The sequence below is a fragment of the Pagrus pagrus genome (genome assembly GCF_965226575.1).
Source record: "Pagrus pagrus genome assembly, chromosome: 9".
Taxonomy (NCBI): Eukaryota; Metazoa; Chordata; class Actinopteri; order Spariformes; family Sparidae; genus Pagrus; species Pagrus pagrus.
Window position 1 is genome coordinate 13,285,349 of NC_140193.1, and position 22,367 is coordinate 13,307,715.

The 22,367-nt window shown below is 41.9% G+C and overlaps 1 protein-coding gene across 4 annotated transcripts in view; it reads right to left on the minus strand.

Moving 5' to 3' along the window:
- Positions 1-22,367, minus strand: part of erbb4b (erb-b2 receptor tyrosine kinase 4b) — a 340,870-nt gene that overhangs the window by 186,041 nt on the left and 132,462 nt on the right. The gene's annotated exons all lie outside the window — the stretch shown is intronic.

The window sequence follows — 22,367 nt, forward strand, 5'->3', positions numbered from 1 at the left end:
TTCTCATTGAGATTTTGTGGAAGGCGTCATTGATTTTCAGCAACCTCTTTTTGACTTAAACCACAAGCCACCTTCTCCGCTTTACATGCCCTCGCTGTTTTTGTTCAGGCTTATTTTGTAAAGCCGCTGAATTGCTGCCAACTCATAGACACACTGACATTTGTTCTTTTGAAGCATTATAATTTAGTTTCATTTGTATTGCCACGGCGGTGTGGTTTCTCCCGCCTGCACCCTCTTGATGACAGAGGCGCCATCAGTGCGACAGAGGGGTGGCAGGTCCTTCCCTGGGTCTTGTCACACTGTCACCCATGAGCTGTTACCTCTCTCTCCGAACACCTCTACCCTGAGAGATCTTTGCTGACGCTTTGCATTTTAATCCAAGATCCCTTACACATCCTATGCTGTGCTCTCCATTCAATATACCTTGAATGTTTGCAATCTACCCTCTTGGCTAGCAATAAACTAGGCCAAACTAATTTACCCTTTTTCTTCCACACAGGCAAAATCTTTCAATTCTATTTCCTATTTACTCCCAGCCGTTACAGCACAGATACATACGGGAGACGGAGGAATTCAGCCTCAGGGTAAAACGAGCTGTGAAGACAAATGGGATTGTGTTTAAACACTTCCACATCTAAGCAGATATTAGATAAGTGTAACTACTCCGATGTGGCCGCACGAGCCAGCAGTGATTAGCTAGGTTGCACATAGCATAACGTGCTGCTCAGGAATGATATATGGCAGACCTGGGTGTTTTCAATAACAGTTAGCGTGGGCTTGAGGGGAGCGAGGTGGAGGGTAGGGGGGGTCATAAAGTGAGGATAGGTGTAATAAACTGTTATTGCACCCTTGGGGCAGGGCGCCGAGATCAGAGGAAAGGGACATTGTGGCATGTGATGTGTGGTGAAATGTACTTTTTTTTAAAACCCGCTTGCTTCCTCCAGCATGCCTTCAATGAGCCAGCTAACTTTTGAAACCTCACCGGACGTATGTGAAATCTACACATTTTTTTTATTTTTTCACATGCGATTTCTAATGAAACACTATGAAATCCTATAGCGCTGCGTGAGCCTGAGATGGTGCTGACTGCCAAGTGAACCACAACAAAACCATCTGTGCTGTGTGGAGGGTATATAGAGGAGGTGTGAACTGTTGCAGGTTTACTGCAAAGCCTGGCGATTCCGGCTGGTGATATGTCTGCATGTGAGTGCACGTATGTGTGGGCAGGCTGTAAATAATAGACCTCAGGATGTATTTCCCCCCTCTCACTGCATGATCGAATCCATTCGTCTCCATGCTCAATATGTTACATCTCAGCTCGGCTATCACCGTGAAGGTTGTATAAAACACAGTCTCTGTCCTTTATATTGGTGTTGCCTGCCTACCCAGGACGGCATGCTCTAAGACACCGAGTCGTCATCGACTGTTTAACATACTGCCTATGATGCAGGAATAGACTGCGAAAACAGATGAATCTTCATATTGTTTTAAAACTTACGACTGTTCTATAAAAGAGGATCCATCTTATCTGTTTGATGGATTTCACTCCCCGGCGCACTTAAAGTAGAGAATCCCAATGAGATTCAGTCTCTCTGCTCCGTATATATCGTATCTTTGCCCCTGTGAGTAAATTGATTTAATTTGTTTGCGGGGAATTTCTGCTCAGAAGTGATGGATTAGGGCAATGAATCATAATAATTCAGGATTTTGGAATACATGTAATTAATGAAAAGATTATGAGCCATTTAGGCAAAATGCATGTCTGCACGGCTCAATTTATGTGGTCTAGAGAGGAATTAACAGATTTTTCTCTACAGGGTTTGGACATGGACAGCATGCTTGTGAGCGGCCTCGTTTATCATCTCATCACCATCTCAACATTTTTTAATGATGGCATACTATATACTACTACATACTATACAATGGCAAAATTGCAATGTAAGAATAGGATCCCAAGCAAAAATGCAGGTAGGGCTTAGCCTACCTTTCTGCGCTGCACAGACTGTAGGGATTAGCATGGTAGCGTGGACCCCGGAAGCTAAACATGAGCATATCTCCAGTTACGACCTGGCTAATCTGCTTGGCCCTGATGGCATCACAACAGTACGTGCTAACTTTGCCATCAATTGAGTTGCGGAGAGATGACCATTTATCTGGTTTTATGTTACATAGTTGCTTTGCATATTCGTTTTGCTTATTTTCTCGAAACAGCTTATTTTGTCATTATGTTAGCCTGGTCGCACTTCTGCCTGTAATTTACATTAGATGTTACCGACGATACCTGCAGCTGCACAGACCTTAATCAATTTTGCTATGGATCTATGCAGATATTCGTATATTTCACACTGGACTGGTAAAAAAAACAAAAAGAAAAAAAACCCACTAACAGTGCTGTAACATCTGTTTTTTTTCTTATCAAAGTAAAAAAAGAGATTACTCTGGGCTATACAATCAACAAATACTGCTGTCCAAATCAAGTATTTAAGTTGTCATGCCCAGATAGATAGATGGATCTACTGTTCCTTTAAGTTAGAAGTCTTCCTGTATGACAGCGGAGAGCCATACTTTCCCCATTTCCTCTGAGAATATATAAAGAGATTCACTCTCTCCTCTCCATCCATCTATCTTTCTCTCACAAATCAGTCGCAAACTTTCTGATGGACAGATGGGTTCATAGCTGGTTTTAAATGGCTTCCATGCAGCCCCCATGTGCCTCCCACAGACAACCACGAGTCGAGACCAGTGTGCATCCATCACTGTCTGCAGCACAATCACAGTGTCACAGTGGGCTATAGAGGGAATGCAAACAGTGAGTTCTTTGCATAAAAACAAATAGCTCTTTATATGTTTTGAAAATAGACTGCAATGCCCCTGAGCCGCATCAATTTTAATTTCATAAATATCCTCATCAAGATTACACCGGCGCTGCACTGCTGTGGTTTCTGCTCCTTGGCCAATTCATTTCATAGGTGGTGCACACAACAACTTCATCAATAGTGCCTTGTGCGATTATTGAATGCCTATAAAGCTGGCGAGTCTCTGAGGTTTATAGGCTCCTGCCAGGGAAGCCAGCGAAAGGTCATCCCAATAGCCAGTAACTGACTGAATTAAATAAAGTTGCAAATGTCACTTCCATAAGTAAACACTGTCGATAGCTGAGCTCGCCTAACGTGCCTTGAATAAACAGGAGGACCTTGTAGAAGTTGCACTTAAACGTTGCCTCGCACAGGACGAAAATACTGCATTTTCTGTCAGGCACACTGAATATAAAAAGAGCCACATCTGAGCTCAGAGCTGTCCTTTGTCCCCTAATGTCCCCCAGATGAGCTTTGCTGGCTAAGTATGAGTTACAAGCCACTGCTTTTGATGGCAATCATTGCACAGATTATTGTCCATCTGCTGAGCGGCTTAATAAGCATCAGAAACAATAACTACATGAGTGTTCGTGATGACAGCACAGTCCAGTAACGCTAACCTCTCGCTGCCCTCTGAGCTCTGGTCACCTACCAACAATGCTGTCGCTGTCTCCATATGGTCGACCATAAATTAGCATTCATTCTGGTGAGCACAGCCCCAACACCTGCAGCCTGCAGCCGAACCTGACCACACTGCATGTATCTGATATATTACAAATTTACTCATAAGTGCTCCATGGGTATGAGTAGTGCATTTAGTGTAATGGCTGCAAATAGAGCTGGTATAGAGTGAGAGTAAATATCCATCTTGCAATTGTCAGGTAGCCATAAACACAACTCTGAATGAGTGCTTATGTTGTGCTATGCCTGCTTAATGTGTAAATAGAATATTTTTGCTAACAGGCTAGCCAACATAATAAGGTGTGTGTTTGTTTGTGTGTTATGGAGGTCTGCCTCAAAAGGAAAACACAAGAAACCTAAATAAACTTAGTTAACAATTCACATTTCCTACACAGCTGAGGACAAAGTGATACCAGAGATTCCCAATTCAACTGTGAGAAGACAGTACCAACCCATGTAAAACATACAGTAGTGATTCTAGAGTCTGTTGGGGCAACAACAACCACCCTCCATCACCATTATGTTATAAATGATCTAAACCAAAACTAAACATGTAAAAGATCCAAACCTTTTTTTAATTTTTAATGTACACATTAGTAGAATTTTTCAAATATAAATGTCAAAAATGTAAATAAATAACTCAAATAACAACTAATTTCACATCATAAGCCTTGATTGGGAGCTTAAAGGGGGTTTATACAGCAGCTGTCATTGCAAAATGTGGCAATATTAGAGGCCATCGGGGGCCCCTTTTCCCAAATTTCTTTCGGGGGCCCCGGTTATTACCTGGTTTGCTTCTCCTGATGTTGCACCTCTGAAAATATATGCATAGGTACCCTGTGGAAAGTGTGTAAACCTTCCATTAGACCATTATTGAACTCAATTGCATTACATAACTTCTTCACCTCTCACTTATTCGTATGCTTTCTGATGTATCAGGTGTGACATAGTGCTCAGTGATACCGTAGCTTTAAATGAAAAAGCCTCGTCTTCTAGCGAAACAGAAGGAGTGTGTTTGTTTATGGTTATAAAGGCAAAATAATATGTAATAAAAGTGTAACATATATTCATTTTTTTAAATATTTGATAGGAAGTTTGAAGAAAATGTTTCAGAATGTTGTGGCCGAACTGAAGCTGGAACTTCATTTACTTCTCTATTTGAACACATTTTCTGACTCAGTGCTCCAGTGAGTCACATTTTTGTCAGGAAACCCTGAGCACTGGGCAGTCCATTGCCTAAAAGGTATGGAGGCAGCGCCCCATCCATTTATTCTCTCTCTCAACCCTGCTCTCTGTAGGATTTGGTCTCCAGACAAGAAAAATCCCTCCGAGTCTCAGGGGAGTGATTGGCTGACACTGACACATACCTCATTACCCCAAATCCTCGAGCTTCTTCTTCTTGACTGAATGCGCTGCTGACAGTAGGTCTAGACACTGACCAGTATAAATGTGTGTGAGCATGTGTGTCTAAATGTTCACGCATGACCCTCAGTTTCTGCTTACCTCCGTAGAACGCAAGTGGGAATTACTTTGCAGAAAACAATCCAGTATGAACTATTGTTCTTCCAAATTTACCACATTGATTTTGGATAATTGCACTGGAGCCCAATTTTAAAGTTCTCTGGTCTTTTAATAAAAATATAAGTCCCAGTTCAAATTAAACATTTGCAAATATTTATTAAATGTGTCTTTTTTGGATGCATACTCTTACTTCTATGCAGGGGAAGGACTTGACGTATGAGAAACTTGGTGAGACAAGCTGGGATTGCATCCATGACGTGGTCTGTATCTACAGAAATTTAAACCAATCAGCCAACCAACCAATCTGTTTGATTCTTCTTCCTTTTCATTGTTTAAACTTGTTTTGTACGTTGCCATTGCAACGCGTTAGGTAGAATTATAGAACATACAGCTTGGTGGCGATGATTGATGGAGCCGTTTTCTAAGCGATGATTTTGTGTTGTTTAAACAGGGAAGATTACAGGGAACTAAGAAGCTTAGAAGGAGCACATTTAGGAAAAGAAGCAAAGCCCATGATAACTATGGTAATCAGTGTTTCGTCAGAGTGTGATTGGGTGCTTTTTTTTACACAGGAAACAAATAGATGTCTCGTCACTTGTTGATATGATGCAGTGTGACACAACTAGGCAGTGACTACATTCACATGACTGATTATCAAGCACAATTAGCTCCTGTACTCAGTGGTGACTGTGGGCAGATGTACTCATGGTGACACAAGTAGTAGCAGTCACTAAAATTCAGGTACTATCTGGGATTAAAGGGGCACTTTGTCGTTTTGAAGAAGAAATACAAACTCAGACTTTAGACAATATTAATGAGGTAATAACAGAAAACTCAAATATTCATATTTTCTAAAACTGAATAAACAAGCTGTTCTCAGAGGAAAATAAGGTCCCCAGGACACTGTTTCTGAAACTAGAAAGGTGGCAGGGTCCGCCACATATAAACAAAGTAAAACAGTATGACATTGTGTTGTCCTTTAAGGTCAGTTTGTTTATTCAGTTGATTCAGTCATGAAAACAAAGAGAGAGAGTTGGTTCATTTAATTTGTTTGAACATAAAAAAATCAGTCAAAGAAGATCTCTCTCTTCTGATTAAACTACATAGTGCTCCTTTAACTGGTAGAGAGCTTCTGTTCTGCAGTGAAGCAAACTTGATGCCCATTTTCGGTACTTTATCAATGCCAACAGTATTCAGATTGCTGGCTAAAGATACAAAGACGTACATAAAACATTATTTTATGGAGCGTGTCTAACAGATCTCAGTTCCCCTTTATTTTTCTCCCACTGTATAATTTTGAAAAGACCTAAATGAAGACAGCAGAAGAAGAAGGGATTTCACTGTCGGGCTGAGTTGATTGGAAGAGTGAGGGCAGAGTGCTTCAAATATATGCGTATTAAGCATTTTTTCTCAACTCAATAGGACAATTGTCCCTGAGCACGAGTGCATGACCACCAGCTGCTGATACCCCACCATAATGCCAATTAAGCGTCAACCATTGGAGGGCAAAATGAACTGGGTTAAGTCAGATGCTGACAATAAGACAGACAATTTATGATGCATTTCAAAGATAAATCGCACCAAAAGCACCTTGATCATTTTCTCCAGAGCCCTCGATACTGAGGAAGATTATTTTTAGGCGATAGAATCAGCTGCTGCTCCAGCGAACACTGAATTCTGGACAGTACTTTAAGGTTTATGTGGTTTCAGAGCTTTGTTTCAGTGTGAGGTGGATGATCATTGAATCTGTTTAACCCGCTCTACAATGGGCCGGATCTTTCCTCTAAAAAAGCAGGTGCGTGACACGTTCAGCTTGTTGAGCGGAGAGGAACTGTTGACCCTCTTGTCAGGCAGCTGTATTCTCTCTCCCCTCCTGAAATTTTACTGCAACAATATTTTGATTTAATCGTGCCAGGAAAGGGTCCCTGATTAAGTCTGGGATGCCAGCTGGTTCTCTCACTTAGACTTCTCGAGCTGGAGAGCTCTTAGAGCTCAGCCAACTACAGCGAGGAGCTCACAGCTGACTTTGATGGTGCTGCTGACAGTGTGAACACAGGAAGATAAATGGTAGAACAGGGTTATTAGTACATTATGCTTTGGGTTGCCTTTACTGAAAACACGTTTGGATTTCAATTCCCATAATGATTAAGTTTGTGTTAAATACTGAACCTGTTTTAGACGTGAGCTCAACTGTGTGTTTGTGTGCGCAGGCAAACAGTAAATGCATGCGCGTGTTAAAGGCTATATGTGTGATTACTGTGTTTCGTGGCAAAACACCTGACTTTTCCTCGAGCTCTGGGCAGAGGCATTCCAAATATTTTTTTTTTAATTTTACCAAGGAGACGATGCCTTTGCTCCTGCCGTCTCAGAAGCTTCCTGCTAACACAGGACGGGTGAAATTTATGCTCTTTATATGCTAATAGTGGAAACAGTAAACCCCTGAGGTGGTTCATATCCCGATAGTCTGCTAAAGAGAGAAGGGAGATAGGCTGAGCAATGGGGTCAAATGAACAGCTCACATCCGAAATTGGCGGGCATGTGTGCGTATTTTCATATGTGTGTGTGACAGTGTCGGATGTGTGTGAAAGGGAGAGAGAGTACTCGGGTGTGCGTGCGTCGCTGTCGGTGGCCTTGAGCTATTCTGTTTCTGGCAACATGCTGACGAACCACGCTGGACCTCAGGGGGTGATCAGTAAAACACACACACACACACACACACACACACACACACACACACACACACACACACACACTATGATGCCATTAGAGATAAAATTTGGTTTATTGTGATTTAGACTCACACAGGCACCCACATAAATCATGGGACAGCATGCCTTATATCTGCAGACAGCTGAGGATGATGAATGAAAGAAAGTAACCTTTAACGAACAGTACGACTACATACACGAACACACACACACACTAAACATAAAATCTGAAATTACGTCCGTCAAGGAGGTTATGTTTTCACCTGTATCCGTTGGTTTGTCAGGATGACACAAAAACCACTGAACGGAACAAAAATTGGATGGAGGATGGGTCTCAGTCCAGAATGTACCCCATTAAGTTAAGGTGTGGAATCCAGACAAAGGGAGGGATCCAGGAATTTGTTCTCACATTCCTTGATATTGTGAGATATCAGGGTATTTTTGTTGACATTTCCGTTATATTCGGGAATAATGCATGGACACTGATGACAAGATCTGGCCTATTTAGGTGGCTGGTATCTATCATTGAGTACAAAAGGGGACTGTTGGGCCTTGGTGGAGATGTGAGCTATACTGACCCATTCTAGTTATTTTGGATAATTTTTTTTTAATAAGACAATATGACTTTATACAGAAAAAAAAAATCCAGCATATGATTGGTGGCTTCTTAACAGAAACTATAAGGGAATTGACACCATACAGATTAACTGATGATAGAATATTACAAAGACAATCTTTAACATCTGATTTCACATTTGTCTCCTCTCATTTCCTGTCAGGTTTGACCCCCATTTCTCCATCTCTCCTCATCTCTCCTTTGATCCTTTCCATTTTACAATTTCGTGCACAACTTCCTTTATATTCTCAACCATTCCCACTGTGGTATAAATCACAATCAGTTCAGTGGGTCAGATACTTACCAGGGGTAAGACTCCTCATAATATAACACATTAGGTATTCTGTGTCTGTCCTCTTTGGGAGCTATTCGTCTTCATAACGCATCAAAAAGTGACTGAAGGAGGGGCTGGTAGGTATTCACTGGGTAAAAACGTTGATATGATTTTTAAACGTAAGTTACTGTATCCAAGGAAAGTCAACTCAGCTACAAGCACTTTCCGAAACAATACCATACTTAGCATTCATGCACACGCTCGCATTTTCTCATTCGTGGGCTATATCTTCTATTGCTGGACACTGAGCAGCTCCACTGGGGCGGTTGTATATAAAGCACACTGCTGCCTGAAAGGCTCCTCAAGGGTAGTTGTTGAAGAGTGGGAGAGTGTAGCTCATATACTTTCCTCACAAGCCTTCTTCCAGCGGGTCTGAGGATAGGAGCAACTGACCTCCCCCCCTGCTTCTCTTGCCTCTGGGCTTCCACCACGTTCTCTTAACCCCTTTCCATCCCTTTCGCTTTTTCCATCTGTCCTTCTCAATTTAGGCACAGGTGTTGGAATCCATTTTAGCTTCCATTCTTGGAGTGAGTAAAATCCTTTCTGATAGTTTGTCTTTTTCAACACCGCATCTGGGACGACACTCTATCAATTAATCCAGCAGGCCAGTCAAATTGTTGCCTCACATCCTTCATGCCTCCAGCACATACCCGTTTCCAGCCCCCATGTGTGGTCCTACCCCATGAATCTTAATCTTGTACCCAAACAGTTGCCATCAATTATCCTGGCTGCTACAGCTAACTCTTCCCCTGCCTCCCATTTTTCCCCATTAAAAAAAGCCTTTTTTCCTCCTCGCAGCGATGGAATTGCCTCGCTCGCTTGCCCGGGAAATGATTTCTCAGCAGGCTTGTGGCCCCGGTGCTTTCCACAGGTGAAAAGTAGGACTCGATGCAGGCGTGTGTGTGAGTTTGTACGTCTGGATATTTGTATGTTTGCACGCAAGCATACTGTATGTATCTTTGTGTGTGAGTTGATTGCGCAGTGGGTTGCTATAAATGCTTCAGCCCATTCAATTTCATTGCGAAAATGTTCCGGCACAGAGAAGACACACATATGGGATACTTCTTAATGTCATGCTTCAGTCAACACCAAAAATTTGAGCCTTTCTGTAATTTAGGAACAACCTAATCGCCAGGTCTCTGCACACCAGGGATATGTTGAAGGCTTACATTTCTTTATGTCTGCTGCTTCAAGTTTCTTAAGGTTAAATTTTCAATTTAATGCAATATGTATATGTTTTTGCTTAACTGGTTACAGTATGTCCCCACAAACATGGGTGGAAATTGTCCTGATCTCATCAAAATCAACTAGTTTTGTCACCACAAACATACATTTAACATCTTAATGAAAATATCCAGAGGTTTAGCTTACAAATGCTGCGATGCTGTGTTGAATAGTGGCAGTTGTCTTGCTCAGCTGTAATACTTGTAACACCACTGTCATCCCCTCCACCTCCCAACATATGCATGTAATGTGAATGGGATTTGACATGTATTGTAAAAATGTCATGTAAGACATGCACAAAATTGAATGCATCTGTGGTTTGCAGAAACATAAAATGCCAGCATTTTATCCTGGTGACCGGGCTGATAGAGATCGGACAAAGAGTTTTCTCGATTAAGAATGAAAAAAGAGAGGGTCGGGCTATTGGTGCAACACAACTTCATTAAAATCATTCTGCATCTTGAAAAGAATGTCTTATTCCACAAGCGTGCGTCTCTGGGTATCCCTCTTTTCTCAGCCTGTCAGATAGTGACATGATTTGTCATTCAAAAGCCTGCATGTTACATACAACAGACATGTCTGAAGCTGTCAGCGTGTTAAGATAATTTATTCCATTAAAATCTCTGGAACACACTGACAAGCAGACAGGCTGACTGTTTATATGGGAGGCATCAAGATGACAAGAAGAGACTGCTGGAGGCATTTCATTGTCTGAGTGCATCAGTGTTCCTTATTGGTCGTATCTGAGGTACCAACCTCTGTTGTCACAATAGTCCATAATGAGATATACAATGGGGTTTACGATGGGATTCTAATTGATTTTAGTTGTATTTCTAATATGTAGATTTAGAATATATACATTGACAAATGTGGCACACTAAACGACCTCACATTCCTCAGTTAAGGTTCTGCAATATTGGTTGAATTCCAATGTGAGATGCATTTCAAGCAAATCCAGCAACCTGGAGGCATCGCTTGCGGGCAAAGCCTATGAACACAGAAATCCAACTTGTTAAAGGCCTGATAATCCAAAGCAGCATATATCTATCTATCTATCTATCTATCTATCTATCTATCTATCTATCTATCTATCTATCTATCTATCTGTCTATCTATCTATCTATCAAATAATGGTTTTACCTTTTATTTTATTTAGTGCCATAGTTCAGCCTTAAGTGTGGCTCTGATGTTCACACAATGACTCATGTATTCTAAATAGAAACAAACCTTGTGCTTCTTTTGTAAGTACTGGTTACAAAAGGGGCTGTGTGGCCTCTGCAAATATTTCTTTAAAAATATAACCACTATCATTTTAAATTACAGGAAGAGAAAATACTCAGTCACTGCTGAGGGAGAGGTTAAAATAAGTAGGTGATGTGCTCTTGCACTGCAGTCCTAAAAAGCACATAGCAGTTACACACTGTTACTAAATTATCTCCATGACTGAATTTTCTAAATTTATAGCTGCAGTTACTGTACACTAAAACAACAAAAAGTTTTGATTCTTAAGGTTGATGAGGATGGTTATGGTTTGGTTTTTACAGTGGCAAGAAAACACTAGTGTAAAAATGGCAAGACAAGATCTTACACCTTCTCATGTCCTTACCCTTAAGGACATGAGAAGACTCAAGTCATAGATACAGATTAATGGACTGTCTTCATGTATATTTTTATTGTAGTACATTGAGAGAGAGATTAATTGAAAAAAATCATGATTAATCAAATTCAACAACAGTCTGTTGCGGCACTGGGGGTTATATTTAAGAGTGAGCAAAGTCTTTTTTAAAGACTTACAGCTCACAGTTGACAGTGACAGAAAACAGGGAAAGAGCGAGGCAACAACATAAATCTACCTGAAAAGTTTGTGGCCTGCTTACGTGCCGTGGACATACTCGTTATGGTGCTTTTCTATTGCACCTCGCACTCTGAGAGAGGGAGCCGAGTGCTATTCTGCCGTCCTTGTCACCTTGCATTCCTTTTAATTTGCAGCAGGACCACCCTTTTCATCACGCCCCCAATCGATTATAATTTGTTTTAAGGCTTAGCGGATGAATGTAAATAGCCAGGCGCTGACGCTTAAAAAGATATAAGCTAACACACGGGCGGGCCAAGCAATCAGCTGGGAAGCAGATAGTGAATTCAGTGTTGCTTGTAATCTATGTTCTTATTAGACGAGAGAGCAAATACATCTTGTAATACAATATCAGACTCAGCAATAAATTACCGTGTGGCGGGAAGCTGAGCTGGTCAGGCAGAATGGAGCGGAGCGTGCCATCGTCGTGTGTGCGTTTACATACATGCTGTAATACAGTACATGTTTCTAAGTGTGTGGGTTTGTGTTGAGACTACGAGAGAATGTAGAGAGAGGGAAAAGGAGTTAAAAAGTCTTGCATCCCCATTAACCTACATTATAACTGAACAAAACGGAAGCACACTGCGTTCTACTTTTTTTGAACACACCATTCCCTGGGAAACACCAAAGGAACTAGCTGGGAGCTAAAAAAGAGAGATGAGAGGGTTTCTCTTTGGAGGCTACGACTGGATTTTTTGCTCACTTGATGCAAGTAAGAAACCACTAACTTTCATCACCCCTTGAACAGGGAACATCAAACGGTCACTGGCACATTTTACAGTGGCCTGTAAATAAGATACAAATGAAGTCACACGTACAGTCTCAGAAAAAGTATGAATTACGTGAGAGGAGAGAAGTGAGCGTTGAAATAGTTGCTTCCACAACAATCTGTGCTATTATTTCACTGTTCCTTTTGACCTTGCAATTAACAATTAGGTTTGAACAAACCTATTTCTGAAAGGTCAGAACAACTGTCTTTTGTTTAAATTACTTTTTTTGACAACAGACGCTCTGTACCTGTGTGTAATTTCCTGCCATTTTTTCCTCTTGCTTTATAATGTTATGTTTAGTGTATCAGGGCCAATATTCAGCATTTTTCCGACTGTCTGTATCGGTGATTTTTCTGTCAGATTGCAGATATAATAAACTATAAAATTTGCAAAGTAACTAGTAACCAAATTCACCAAATGAATGTAGTGCAGAGGAGGTATAAAGTAGCAGAAAATGGAAATACTCAAGTAAAGTACCTCAAAATTGTAGTTGAGAACAATACTTGAATAAACTGTACTTCGGTTCATTCCATCACTGGTTATTCTACATGTTGACACCAAAATTGAATTTTTACTGCAAATGAATATTGTGTTTTTGGTTTCCTTGATTTCTAATTATTGGTATTTGCCATATCAACTGACCCCTTATCCTGCTGATGTCACTACATGTGCTGTTTTCTTGGAGGCACTTTGTGACAATTTTAGTTTTTCTTAACTTGACCGATCAGCCTTCAAAGCTGATATGACCACTAATGCTTTCCTGAAGCCCGCCTTATTGTGGTGAACGAGGTGCCCAGCTGTGCCTATCCACACCAAAAACTGACCTGCCAATTAACAGACAGAAATGTGGTTTTGATGTTTAGAACTGTCTAAATACCTAAATTATCATTTCATGGTTAAAAAAAAAATCCCTATTTTCTTAACATTAGATGCATTTTTATGCCTGGTCTATTTTGTGGCATATTATAATTAGCTTTTATATAGATACAGACCGGCATGTAAACAGAGGACACAGCAGAGCGGAGGGGAGAAAATGATGAATCTTTAGAGTCCTCAAACAACAGGGTCCCTCTGCAGAAACTCCATCGTCCAGTGAACTCGAACAAACAGCCCACTTCCACTCCTGCTGTACAGTTTTTAATTGTTTGTACAGCTAGCGGGTAGATGCATCTTTCTTATAATGTGTACATCTGGGCAGCTCCTCAGTTATTCATTAATTGTGCTCTGGTGGGCCATTGTGTAATTGTTTCTACCACCGCACTGGAAGTGGCTGGCCAAAGGAGCTTAGTATTAATTTTCCCCGGCCACAGCCAAGGGATTAGATGTGCTTTCCCCTGGCAAGGCTGTTTGGCAGCCACACTTATCTGCAGCGACTTACAAGGCTTATTGAACATTAGCATGCAATTATCTTTGATGGTCTAACTTTCCTGCTGGCTGACAAGACCCAATTATTCCCTGTTGGGGCTTTTCTGAGGGCATGACATGAATATCAAGGTGCAAGGAAAGCAGAGAAAATAAAAATGTCATCTGGTTGGAATGGACTCTTAATAAAGCTGGAGGTACACCAGAACACGTTTAAAATCCTGATTGATTTTGAAATGCTTTGCGTCATTCATCACAAACAGCTATGGATTTCACAGATGCTTTTGCCTCTCACACATCGATATGCTCCAACTATGTGACTGCTGTGTGCTCCGAGGAGATATCACCAGTTGCCAGAACACCTTCATCGCCATGAATATTTTAGAAATGACACCAAATCCACTTTAAGTTTAAATAGCTCAATCATCACCCCCTTCCCCCGGCGCATAATGATTGCATTAGGAGGTGAGGCACAACGAGGGAACGAGGGAACTTATCCATTTTCAACTCTGGAGAAAAATAAATAGAATCAGATGGATCAAATCCAAAATATCAAAAAGCTTTTTCAAAAGTCATCTAAAAATCAACGAACAAATCAAATGACGGCGCGGTGGATTGCCAAAAAATGCAGCAGTGATTGGCATGAATTCCGCCAGTCATTCAAGAGACCATTATAACACATTACAATACAAGTCAACGCTTCCCACACAAAACACGGGTCGCCAAATATACCCTGCAGCTGCTGATATACCTGGGCCGAGCGCCCCAGTTAAATACACGTGTGGAAAAGACTGCAAGTTGTAAATACACAATGATGCGTTTCACTTGGAAAACATGTTGCTTACCAATTATAGAAAAAAATCCACGCTGTATTTATGATTAGTGCTCGATATGCAATTCAGATTTTTACGATGGTCCCTGAAGGCAGCATAATATTCAATATTTAGGGTGCAATCTGTTAACAAACAGCCTGGGGCCAGATGTACACTTTCATGTGCTCAATTTCATTATCTTTTTTATTTACACCAGAGACACCATTTTATTCCTCTGAGTTTATTTCCATTTTATCTCTCGTCGTGAAGCGCTTTGTTAAGTCTGTTTTGATGTCTTTGCTGTGAAACTGAATCAGTTCATTTAAAACTTCAGATGATGATCATTGCCATTGCAACTGCCAGTGACAGTCTGCATTAGAAGCTCCATAAATAGCCACAGCTGTACCGGTCATGAACATGGACAGCTGCTCTGGCCTTGTTGAACCTCGCTGTTGTGACACTGTGTGAAAAATGTGCTACTTCTTTGACGTTCTTTCCGTTGACAGGTTTAGAGGTAATGATGTGCGAACAAGAGGCAAGTTACTGAATCAGTTCACTTTTTAGTTTCTGCAACCCCTGAGCCCCACCCTCGGTGTGTTTCGGAAGCTGCTAATAGTTTTATCAGTGTTGGAGTCCGTTTTCTTTTTCTGTGATTACCTCAGAGCCCTCACATGCCTCCAATTAGAGACGACTCCACTACCCTCTGGATCACTTAATTCCCTTGAACCTCTCCCTCTCTTTGTTTCCCCCGTCCTCTGTCTATCACCCATTTCCTCTGATTTGCCTTTTACTAACTCCCCATGTTAAGTAACCTCTCAGCGAGCGTGAGCGAGAGGCGAGATCAATTCACTCCCTCATCAGCAGTCAATATCCGGTCGATGGCGAGAAAAGGAGAGGAGGCAACTCTATTGATGATTGAGGAGATGTTGTCACACCTGATTTTCTCTTTATGTCTTGCTCACCTGGGGCCCTGTGATAACATTGGTATTGATTCTAACAAGCCGGCCCTCGCTAATTCAATAAAGGCAGCGATGTAGCTGGATTCAAAGGCAATAACATTTATGTGTCGTTTTTTTTTATGTAGCTGCAGTCAGGTGATGTTAAAATACCTTGAACCGAGTGATTGATTTGAAAAAGAAACTGTGTGTGTGTGCACACTAGCATGTGTTTTGGCTAAGGCAATGTGTCACACAGGTTACCTGCCAGGGTTTACGACCAATGACCCCCTTGCTGTAAATTGGTTGGATTATTAACTAAAGTCGGGCTGTCAGCACAAAAACCAAAGACATAGATGTGTGTGTGTGCACATACACACCACATGGTAATTGTTCCTATTTCCTGTTAAGTACGGGCTTCTGCAGAGTTCTACTGTTGGATTTCTAGCACTTTTCCGCTATTATAAAGGCGCAATCACTCAATAATTTTGGTTGTCTGAATATATTTTTTTTGATTAGGAATAAGCGCAGTCAGTCCGTGTCAAAGCATCTAGATCTAAATGCAAAAAAAACTGAAAATGAATGGATGGACAGTAAGCCAGAAAGACAGACAAGGACATAAATGCAGCTTTTATTCTTTGATGAGTGTAATGACAACTCAAGGTGAAACTAAACCCTTAAAACCGTTGATTCCTGAAAGCTGTATTTACTCATTCCAAATCACTTTTCTCAGCTGGAGGAATGTTTTACATGAATGTGGTGATATTGTGCTTCTAACAAGAGGATGCTGTGGTGTTTTTACACTTTAGACCAGGAACAGATTGCTTGCCAATCAAAGTGCGTGAACCAAATTCAATGTATTGCTGTCCTTCAAATCAAATGGAAAAAAGAAAGAGATTTATGTGATTTTTTTTACTTGCTCTGATATTTCTCATGAATTGGGTATAAAATTCAGTGTAGACCATCCTCAGCGACGCTCTGTTGCTGTCAACTGAAACACAATCATCCAGAACAAAACACCAGTCACAGAAACAGTTGTTCTTCAGTGGGTAAAAGTCAGCGTCTCTGTGAAAACTTTGTCACAAATGTAGCCGTCAGGTGCACAGGATGAGCGGGATGAGCAGAATTGGCCTGGCAGACTGTGTAAGACAAACACAGACACGCACTGATGCAAGACAAAGAGCTTGTTGAGCAATAACTGCACTACAGCACGAACAAGTTATGCTTCCTGACACATAATTTGATTTTAATGAACAACAAGTCACAAAGAATGAAGCTCAAAAAGCCTCTTTCCATCGGCGTCCATCTGCAGAGCTAGGCTAATGAAGTGCCTGGCACAAAGCACCTGGGCAGGGGGAGGAGTGTGCATGTGTGCATTTAGTCTGACACACTCTCCAAACCGATACATACAGAGAATACGTGCATCAGAACAGCAGGTCATCAGTCTTGACTGAAAACAGACTGAAAAATATCAACAATTATTGGATGGATTGCCATTAAATGTGGTGCTGACATTAAGAGTCCACAGCTTTTGATCCAGTGCCATCACCAAGTGGAAATTTAAGTGTAGTCAGTCCCGTTAGCCTGAGCCGTACTTTGTGTTTTTGCTTATTAGGAGTAGCTTAAACTGGGAAAAGTGTTCAGCTGACCACTTGGGCTCAGATTTCTTCTTGTGTGACTTCCTCGAGAAGGTCAAAGGGGCCCCCCGCGTACAGTTACAACATCAGTCTGTATCCACAGACTAGCTAAAAAGACAAAAAATGGTTCAAGAACTTATATACATGTACTCGGTCGCTCCTCTCCATTTTATCGACCACCACACATGTGTGTATGTGCTTTCAGACAACCTCTCCAAGTGGTGTGAGTGATCAAATCACAGTATTTAGCCCTACCCACTTATCACCCAAGACTGATTTCAAAACCATGCATGAGCAGGGTCATTGCTATTGCGAGCGTGCTGAGTAGCCTGACAGAGCTGCTGGTATGGCTGTAGACTCATAAGGCCTTAACACACCGCGGACGTGACGAATATATCACACTTTTATTCCGGCAGCAACGCAAATTTGCAGTAGTATGCTCCGATATGCGAATTTGTGACCGCAGACCAAGCAGGACAGGGACAGAGAAAACAACAGGACCAGTTTGCTGAGCTATGAATGGGCCCCTGGGAGAGATGATGCTTTCACCTGGTTCAACCAAGCTGCTTTTCCAGGGTCTGCAGTCCATTTCGGCCAGTTAAGATGTAATAATGTTAAAACACTAAAGTTACAAATACACAAACCAATCAAGGTCGCGAAAGACCATCAACTCCCATGTTTTGTGAGGTAAAATTACCCTTTTTATTAAAGTAGAGTTGAAAATTGCACAGATGGATGTAACATCGGTAACGTCAGTTCCCCGTAGATAAATCCCACATATACTGTATAAAGCAGTTTGTCCGTGCAGGGACAAATCAAGGTTACTCATCCCATGTCACTCTTGTCACATTGTCTTTTATAATTGTGTATCCTCTGTCATATACAGTAGCCTATAAAGGAGTGAAAAAAAACCCAAATGATCAATCGGTCTACCGTTGTCTTGAGTTGTGACGTGACGTCCATTTCGCACAACATGATTGGTTGATGCCTTCATTCGCAGTGCGAAAGCTCAGAAAAATAGACCTCGGTTCGAGGTGTGCTATTCGCTTTCTGTGTGAAAGTACTGATGAGAAAAACAACAGCAGAGAGAAATGGACTGACGTGTGAATGAATCACACCAAAACAAAAAGTGTGTGCGGGCCTTTCGTCTTGTTCCCTTCACACCAGCAGAAGAAAGAATGTACTCTCCGCTTCTTAAGTGACACCGAGTGAGATGGAACAACTGAGAGAACACTTTGAGTCTTGCAATGCTTTCGTAAGACTCAAAACTGCTAAACCACAACTCATTTCAATTGTTGTTGGGACTTGGTTTTTACCTAATGGAAAAAAGGGAGCAGGTGGTCAGAATCCTCCTCAGGTTGAAATGACTGATTAAATGAGATTGATGAAGAAAAAAGGAGGGAGAAGAAACAAGAGGGAGAAGTGAAGCCAAACTACTCAGACGAATCAGCCAAGTCGGCCCAGCCAAGCTGTCAGAGGGCTGGTAGTGTAACAGATCCCACTCTAACATTCCTGCACCAGATTGTGTGCGTGTGTGTGTGTGTGTGTTGTGATGTGGGATTACCAGCTCTGACTGTCAGCTACTACTGTCAGCCCTTACTCTACACATATCTGAGTCAATATACACACATTCACACATGCAAAAGCAAGCACACACACACATACACACACACACACACACACACACACACAGACACACACACACACACGCACAGACAGACACATTCCTCCTGCTCATAAAAACACACCATCCACCTGTCACACAGTGTCTGACTCCCTTTATCTCGCTCTCGCTCTCGCAAACACATATGCATGTTTGTCTGTTTTGCGTCTGCGTCACCCACTCACACACAGGACGCCACGCACGCATTATGTGCACAAAACTCGACAAGATGCTCAAGTGCTGTACGCGTTCACCCGAAGTGGCAGCTTTTCTGAACACGGAGTGAGTTAAATCCTTGCGTTCTTGGCGACGGCTCGCAGATTTATGAGAGATCTCTCTCTCTCTCTCTCTCATGCAGATGATGCAGCAAGACACACATTACCAGCTTAGAAATCCTTTTTATCTTAGTGCTGTGGTATGCCAAACTGGCCCAGATTGTGCCTCTGTGACCATTTAGCCCACTTTACTAAACATTTTAATTGGCTATAACTGCATCTTCTAATCATCTATAAACTAATGGGTGTGCTCAATGAAATATAGCCATGGACATAGCCAATCTTTCACTGGAGTAGAGGAGGTTTGATTCAAAGCAAAGGAAAAACAAACCACGAGGCCTCGCTGCAATAAGAGCGCGTCTGTAACATGATGTTACATGCGAAAGTGCACACGCATTCAGACAGTGGACCGAAGCTCTTACATGGAAAAGTCAAAAATATCTCCCTAACACCTCAACCTCCCACATAAAGATCTGCTTTCTAGCAGACATGTAGCAGAAAGAGATGCCCACGCCACCGCAAACCCAGACCTGGCATGAGTCGAAAAAAAGCCCGGCAGACTGTGACGGTGTGTTTTAATAAAGCTGCTGTGGACAGAGTATCAGAGCAGTCAGCAGAGTACAACAGTCAGGGATGTGTACCAGATTATGTCAAATGCCGGACTTTGAAACAGAAGGGCAAGTTTTAAAGGGTAACTCCACCAATTTTATACATTAGAGTGTGTTCACAGGTCTTGCATACTGTATGTGAAAAAAAGTAGTATAGAGCCTTTTGTGGCTGCAGAGGAAGCTGCTGGTAATCTGATAAACTGCCTCCAGTGATGTCACTTTGGCCACGCTGCATTGTGGGAGGCACGAGGTTATGAAAAGCAGTCCACTAGTCTCACTATGAGAGATAGCGCTTGTCATTCCAGGCAGTCTTCTTTGTTTTCAAAACCTGGTGCCTACGTTACCTATGATGCAACTTTTCCTCCAGTGATGTCACTCAGTGGCTATTTATCAGATTACATGCAGCCTCCTCGGGAGCCACAAAAGGCTTCATACTACTCCTTTGACACGTGCAGTATAACTCCCCGAGACCTGTTAGCAAACTCTAATGTGTAAAATTGGTGGAGTTACCCTTTAACATAACCTAAAAATGCAGCAAATGTGGGAAAAACAAATAAGAAATTTTAAAATAAAACAAACACAACAGAGTCAGGGAAGATAAACCAGAGCTCCAACAATTAGTCGACTAATCTTTTAGTCAATCGACAGAAAAGAGATGAATTGATTAATCTAGAAAATAATCTGCAGATTAATCAAAAAATGAAAATAATCATTAGTCACTGCCCACAATTAGTGCATGAATCTAAACTAAAAATAAAAACACAAACAAAACTTTGAAAAATTCCAACTGAAACAATCTTGCCCAGGACAAAAGGACATCCTCCCACCGAGCTGACGATGGCGGGAGGTTGTACGTTATACTTTACATGCATGAAGCGGCGAGTGGAAAGCCTCCTGAACAGAAGTGCTGGTGTGTAGCTCTGGGTGTGGTGTTTGATTATGTGGCCGTTCAGAGCAAAGCTGTCATGTCGCTTTCCCATTTAGATCCCATCTCCTCGGGGGGAAACACTTGTTCGTGCGTCTGCTGCGTACAGTCACGGCATGGCAACCTCGATTTCATCAAAGAGATGGGCAATGAGAGAGAGAGAGACGGGCATTCGGAGCAAGTGCACGGCTGCGTTTGTGGTGTGTTCATGCTCTTTTTCCCCCTGTCCTCGTGTGTGCTGATGCATACTATTTTTGTGTGTTCTCTTACAATATGCCTGTGAGTGTGTGAACTATGAAAATTTTATGAAACCAACTGGTAGTGTATGATTGCAATACATCATGTTTCCGTCCTTTCGGGCGCCGCTTTGATGAACCCAGCGCCTTGGTTTTTGAGTCAGTGTTGTAAAGTTCAGGTGCACGCCACAAAAAGTATTGACCTTTCTGCCCGGATGCCGTCAGAATTGATAATCAAGGAATTAAGTGAATTAGAGGCTGGCAAGGGCATTTAGAGAGGGTGAGGGATGGATATGTGAGAGGGACTGTAATGAAGTCAATGGCGCGAGAGTAATGCCCCATCACCCGGCACCGACAGCACCCCCGCCGCACACACCGCCCCGCTCCTCCCACCCTGCTGCAATACCTCTGGGCATCGGGGCAGAAGATATTAAAAAACTGTGGCACATCCTTTTCAAGGACGATTAGACATTTCCCCCCTTTGGTCTCCTTATTTACAGATTGCCACAGACGCCGGTGAGACGGCTCAGGAGTGATATTTTGCAAGCTAACATTCATATCAGAACCTTGTTTACTAGGTGATGCTTGGCATTCCCTTCTGTTTTTTCGCCACAAACAAAAAGGCTTCCCTGCCTTCACGAGCTAGCTTTGAGCCAACATTAAAGCCTGTAAGATGGCAGCTGCCTCTGACAACCATATGCTAATTGATGTTGATACTCAGTGAAAAACCCCAGAAATCTGATAAAGCTGCTCTGTTACATGCTGAGCTAAGCGAGCGGTGCGCCTTACCGCCAATGCCCATTCACAGGGAAGCTTTAGCTACTTGCGAAACACAATCATTCACTATTACTGTAGAAACTGCCATTTTACTTAGAAAGCTGCTTTGTTACATCCAGTTCTAACCTTCTGAAGATCACTCATATGGTTTTTGCAGGCGACTTTAACACGGTTGTGTTAGAAATACGACACAGGATGGAGGATAATGCATCTCGACTCATGATTCAACGCCAACGATTGTTCTCCAGACAGCCTGTTACTTGTCACTGCTTCTCAAAACTGCTGTCTAACAAGTGGCGCAAAATATGAATGAACTTGTCACTTTGGAAAGTAAAAATGTGAAAAACAGCAGAGTGGAGTGATCGCACTCTCAAACCCAGAGGAGGAAGAAATGTTTTGTGGCATCATGATAAATTGGAAGGAGAAGAGACGTCTCTAAAAGGAGCATCCATATTGTTTTGACCGGTGCTTTTTGGAAAAAATAAACCCACATTTTTAAACTCAATAAACTCAACACACATGATGTCTAGGCCTGATGTGGGCCCAAGAAATCGATACTCCTGGCCCGCATTTGTT